This window comes from Magnolia sinica, chromosome 2 (assembly GCF_029962835.1).
Source record: "Magnolia sinica isolate HGM2019 chromosome 2, MsV1, whole genome shotgun sequence".
NCBI classification, from domain to species: domain Eukaryota; kingdom Viridiplantae; phylum Streptophyta; class Magnoliopsida; order Magnoliales; family Magnoliaceae; genus Magnolia; species Magnolia sinica.
Window position 1 is genome coordinate 94,313,726 of NC_080574.1, and position 6,188 is coordinate 94,319,913.

The following is a 6,188-nucleotide window of genomic DNA, read 5'->3' on the forward strand; positions in this document are numbered from 1 at the left end:
GGTATTGAACCGGGGGGGGGGGGGATGGTAGCACCATTGGCTGTTGTCCAATTTTTATAGTGGCACCATTAAGGTCTATTGAAAACTCATTTTTTTATAATGGTAGTACTGGGTTCGGTCCACGCTCTTTAAAGTTCAAACTTTCACTCTTTTAGGCAGTTTTGTTGGACCCCACATCACTCCTTTTGGTCCCAAACATGTGTGAATGCATTCATATGTATGCATTTAAATTAAGAAATCAAAGGTAATGCCCAAGGATGTCCAATTTTCAAGTCAGCAAAAATCTGAGGTGTTAGAATCTACCCTCTTTAAAAATAATTTCATCCCCAAAATTAGATAAGGCTTCTACTATGTTCATATTTAACAAGCCCATTTATAAATATGTTGACCCCGCTCATAGTGATTCAGCTCGTACCCATTACTAGGCCTATTATTTAATGATCCGATCTACTTACGTATGTTGGTCTAGTTATTGAATCATAGTTATTTCCCTTTGATGAGTCCATTACTAATGTCCCGAGGACGAATTGGATCCTACTTAGTAATCTAAACATATGTATAACCTGAATTAATTTCCTTCGATCCCTTTGCTGTGCCACTCTAATCCGATGGATGCATATACCAACTTAACTAGACTGGGCTCATAATGTTCTATCCCCCTTAAAATTTATTTTTACCCTTAAGGCTTAAGAATCTATACCTCAATCTATATGTCGGAACATGTTATAATTTGGAACTTAACTTTCTAACTATCTGGTGCCCAATAGGAGGACTTCTTTAGGCCTAAACTGTTATCAACTATCTTTAATACTTCCAAAGGGTGAAGTAACAAAATTTCAGTTGTTAGTATTTGGGCCAACAATGAAGGAAGGTTGTGTAGTAGGAAGGAGCCAGATACATTGACCTTCTGCCTTGCCATGGAAAAAATTTCTTCGTATCATTTTCTAATCCTGGTGGATCCATATATTCTACCTGTTTAGGGCATTGAGTTCGTTGGTAACTACCAGGATTTAGAAATTGATTCAAACTGTGAATGTTTCGCTTGTCTATAGTTCCGTTACTCCATGTTCCCGATTATAATAAGTTCTCGGGGAAATAATTTTAAGGGGCATTCTGATAGGAGCTAATGATCAATTCGAGGGATGCCTATGTCATGCCCCAAACTCAAAAATTGGGCACACAGAATTTTCGATCACCGAATTAGGCACCGACAGCCTCCGTAGTACTCCATTCTCGGCTCCCGGCCCCCATATACCAAGTTCTGATCCTGAGATCCTAAAAGGAGGATTTTCAACATGATTTTTTATTTTTTTGTAAAGGATCATAACCACAAGCATAACAAAGACACAAAATAACATCACCACATATCCACTAATATAAACGGTTGATTACAATGCTGAAAGGAAAATACATAAATAACAAAATCTCCAAAATGATCTGCTACAAATTCTTGCCTCTGCGCTGCTGTGACCTAATGTCATCTGCACGCAATGGTCGTGCATAAGCTCAAAACGAAGCTTAGAGGGTATGTGCGTGTGTGCACAATGCATGTAACCATGCATGCGATATCAGAGTAAGTGGAAATAATGACAGTCCATGAATGCTATATCAAACATACCAAGGCTATGCGATGCAAAGCCTACATAGGAAAATGTCATATACAAGATGCAACGCATGCATGCCAATCCTCATCAAGTCCGTATGTCAATACAGTTCATCTCTGGGATATCACCAGGGTATAGTACACTCTACACCAGATTGCGCCCAAATTGGACGCGCAACCATGAAAGTGGAAAAGACCTCCTACCTGCCTGGCCAGTAGTCTGCCAATATCTACCCGGCTCATGATAGCAGACCCATTTACAAGCTGGTCAGACTCAACCTAGCTTTGCCCCCTACCCTCGGGCAGATAAGGCCACACCCCCTTCCAACCGACCAAGACATAATGGGAGATGTGGCCTATTGGTATTCGGCACTCGTGCGCCCATGTATCCACTTGGTCTCAAGTTGGAGTATCTCCTGGTACTAAAAGGGTTCTGAGACTTCCACCCAAGGACATCCTAAGCGCCCACAGTGCTAAAACCAAATATTTTCGGTATCCAATATGGTCATTCACGATGTGCCTGTGGAGGCCGCAACCCCGATATCGCTAGGGCGCTAAGTGATCATGTCACACAAAATGCAAGATGCATGAGTCATACCATCCAGTCATGCATCAAACCTACGCGTACCGCGCAATCATGTGGGGGTAACTCCGTCTCTTAAGGAGTCCCCTAAATAATCCAGCCTAACGACAAATGCCATGATCAATCATTCCTTACAATAGGCATATGAATGATACATATGGGCATATATCATGATGTAATATTAAGCATGTTCTTAGTGTGTCCTACTAGACTAAGTACACTAGCATGATTATCATATAAAAATAATAACCGGCTTAAATAATGGTGGGGTCCACAGAGGGATGACAGATCTAGCGCAAATATTCAGATAGGCTTTAAATAGTGGATATACCAAATCTGATACCATATATTCTTCCATCTACGGCAAGGGGTGATGATGCACTAAACAATGGATGTACCAAACCTGATACCACATTTTCTTCCATCTACAACAAGAGGTGATTCTAATGGTTACCCAACTAGGTGAGTTGAGAGGGTGAAACTATAAACAACAAGTGGACTTCCTTGCCCTCTCTTATCATGCAATAAATTGGGCTTTCTTATGGGGCCCTATCCATACACAAGGTGGGCTCTAAGGTTTGGATAATTCCTACAAGGTATGGCGGAAAACACCATCATTAATGGGGCCTAATGGTTTGGGTTATCCTAACACGTGTCACTAATATAAGTGGGGACCCAATAGTTTAGGTTAGCCCAAAAAGGTATTACTAACATAAGTGGGGACACAACGGTTTGGGTTAGCCCAATAAGGTAAGGGTGGAAATGGGCTTAACAATGGGCCCAGGAAAGTTTACAACGGTGGACATTTAACCACCATTGTCCTATAGTGCGGTCCTTTTGGGTTTGGAATCAGAATCACAACGGGGCCCTCGGCCCTTAAAATTTCTAGCAGGACGGATAGACCACATGTGCCCATCACTCATACATGGTGGGCCTCATAAGGCAGCCCCATAATGGGCGTATAATACATACATCATGGTGGGCCTGCATAAGGCGGCCCATAGTCTGTCCAAATGAATGGATAGTGTGCACATAACACACACATCATGGTGGGCCTCTCACATCACAATGGGCCTCACACATCACAATGAGCCTACACATCACAATGGGCCTACATATCACAATAGGCCTACATATCATAATAGGCCTCATCACATCGCAGTGGGCCTCATATATACAACAAGTGGGCCTCACACATCATGATGGGCCCCACCAGATAGATAACATAGATATAGAATACATGCATCACGTGGGCCAGCTGGGCGTCCCATTGACGGACGGCCTGGATGAAATACAACATGGTGGGTCCCACCCTCCCACCTGTTGGACGGTGCAGATAATACACATACATCAAGGCCCCACCGTCCCACCTGCAGACGGTGTGGATATAATACATACATGGTAGGTCCCACCATCCCACGTGCTGGATGGTTTGGATACAACGTACATCAGGTGGGTCCCACCATCCCAAGTGCTTGACGATGCGGATACAACATACATCAGGTGGGTCCACGTGTACGTGGCCCACCAGTGCTCAGATCAAGCTGATATTGGTGGTTTCCTTCATACAGGCCTATCCAAAATGGATAGGCAGGTGAGCCCTGCCCACTGGATGGCAAGGCCATGCCAAAATGGGACGGCGTGGATTCAACACATTGATCCACGTGAGTGGGTTGCCTCACTTCCAAATCAAGTCAATATTTGTATTTTCCCTTCATCCAAGCCTGCCCGAAAATGGGCAGCAAGGTGGGACGGCTGGAAGTGGCTGCAATGTGGGCCCCGGTTTGGGCAGCAAGGGCATCCCACTCTGGTGGACAACGTGGATGAAACTCATGCATTAAGGTGGGCCATCAATAAGGGGAGAGAGAGAGAGAGAGAGAGAGAGAGAGAGAGAGACGCATGGTGGAAGGCAGCTCCGCCACTATGAGCTCCCTTTCGAGTTATAATACATACATCAAGATGGGCCCCAAAATTGTGTGGCCCTTAAATCAGCAAATTAAGGTAGGGATACCATCCCCACCATAAAATCAAGGTCCAGATGACCCTTTACATATTGATTATCAAATAAACATCATGGTGGGGTCCATGGAGAATGGCCCCATCATGGATTACATATATGAATCATGTTGGGCCATTGGCCACACCTTGGTTCCCAAATAGGATCCACACCATTAACCGGTAGGCCCCACTTGGCCCATCATTAAAAATTAAAATCTAATCCTGTAAACACCCACCTATAGTTCTTCTTCTTAGTTCCTTGAACTCCTTAGCTCCTAAGTTCTCTTTTCAATGGTGGATGATGAAGTTTGGATGGTTGGATGGTCAAATTTGGGGTAGGAAAATGGGTCCAGCACTTAGCTTCTTTTTCTCTCCTTATGATTTTCTTCTCTTGGTTGCTATGAAATTGGGTAGAGAAATGAGATGGAATGAGTGAGAGATGGGAGGTGTAAGGAGAGAGGGAAGAGTGTGTAAGAAAGGATGGGGTGAAAGGTATAGTGGTGTAAGAGGAGTGACATGAGAGTTGACTTTGGGAATGGGTTGCCATGCCTTGTTGGTAAGAGAAGAATGTGTTAGGTATGAGTTATACTTGACCAGTGATGTGATAGGTTGGGTAGAGATTCCTCTCTCAGGATTCGCAACACGTAGTGTTTACTCGAAATGTTTGCGGGCCCACTACTCCTAGCATGGGTATCACATTGGTGCGCAAGACATGGAGTTGGAATCACGGCAACGGTGCGATCACAAGGGTATAAGTTTCGGGTTGAGTTGACTTAGGTCTTCGGGGTGCATCTTAAAGTCATGTGCAATCGCTGCCTATAGGTCGTGGGTCATCAAAATTCGATGGGGAGGATCGCGGGAGTTGATAGAACGGTATGGTACCAGGATACGGGCATTACAGCCTATGTTTCCACCGAGCCTAAATAGTTTCTAAGTCCAAACAGCCATCCTAACAGTTCTTAAAAAAACTTATAAATATCAAGGGAATTCAACAAAGGAAAGGGGTCTCACACCAATCCAATCAAAAAAATGAACTAAGTCTATCTTTCAATTATCTTAGCATAATCAATCCTTTATGTTCCTTAGTGCAACCAGTAGCTTGATCCTTCACCGTAATTTAAAGTTTATGCTCATACACTAGATGATTTTCATTTCCAATACAAGGATTTCTTCTGCCACTTGGGGTCAAAAGTTGTCCAATTAGAATTGAGTTACCAAAACTTGAATTTTCACACACTCAAATACTTCACACATGACAATACCATATAAGGCGGTCCTATGGTTCATGTTATGGGTAAAAATGAACTGGTCAGAAATATGAGGTAGGCTCGGATATTTGTGCACATAGCATGGTTGGCGAGTGCCAATCATGACTAAGGAGCTCCTCAACGAACGAGAAGCGGTAATCCTTTGTGCAGAGATGTGACCACCCGACAGCCCAGCCCACTAGAAGATGAAGTACCTCTACTTCCTTGGGAAGAGGACAAGAGCCGATCTCTCCCATGGTCCCATCCATTTCCAAGATCATATCCAGATATCTTGGAGAAGCCTCTGAAGAGCGATCTCGTGCAGGACCGAGCGCGAAGCTACTGCACTGGCACCGCTCGAAGACCTGCAAGAGAGTCCTTATACCGTATGATAAGATGAAGAGGATGGTCATCCTCGATGTCGCCTATGTTCCACCAAGGAAGGGAGCTCAGCTTCAGTGCTCGGACACAGCCTTCACAAGAAGACTGATAACCTAGTCAAGGTGTAAGGATTCAATACCGAAGATTTGGTCCCATGGCACGAACTACAAATATTGGAGGGAAGCTCGACCATAGCCCACTAAAGAGCCTAGCTTGGGGAGCTCTCCCTCAGGACGATTGTAAAGGTCAGTTTGGATGCTCAACCTCGGTATGCCTTCTAACCCCAACCACTTGGTCTTATCGTCACTGACACAAAACAGTTGAGAAACGTCATCTAAACGCACGCCCATGATTTAAGGAGCGTTTCTACTCCGGG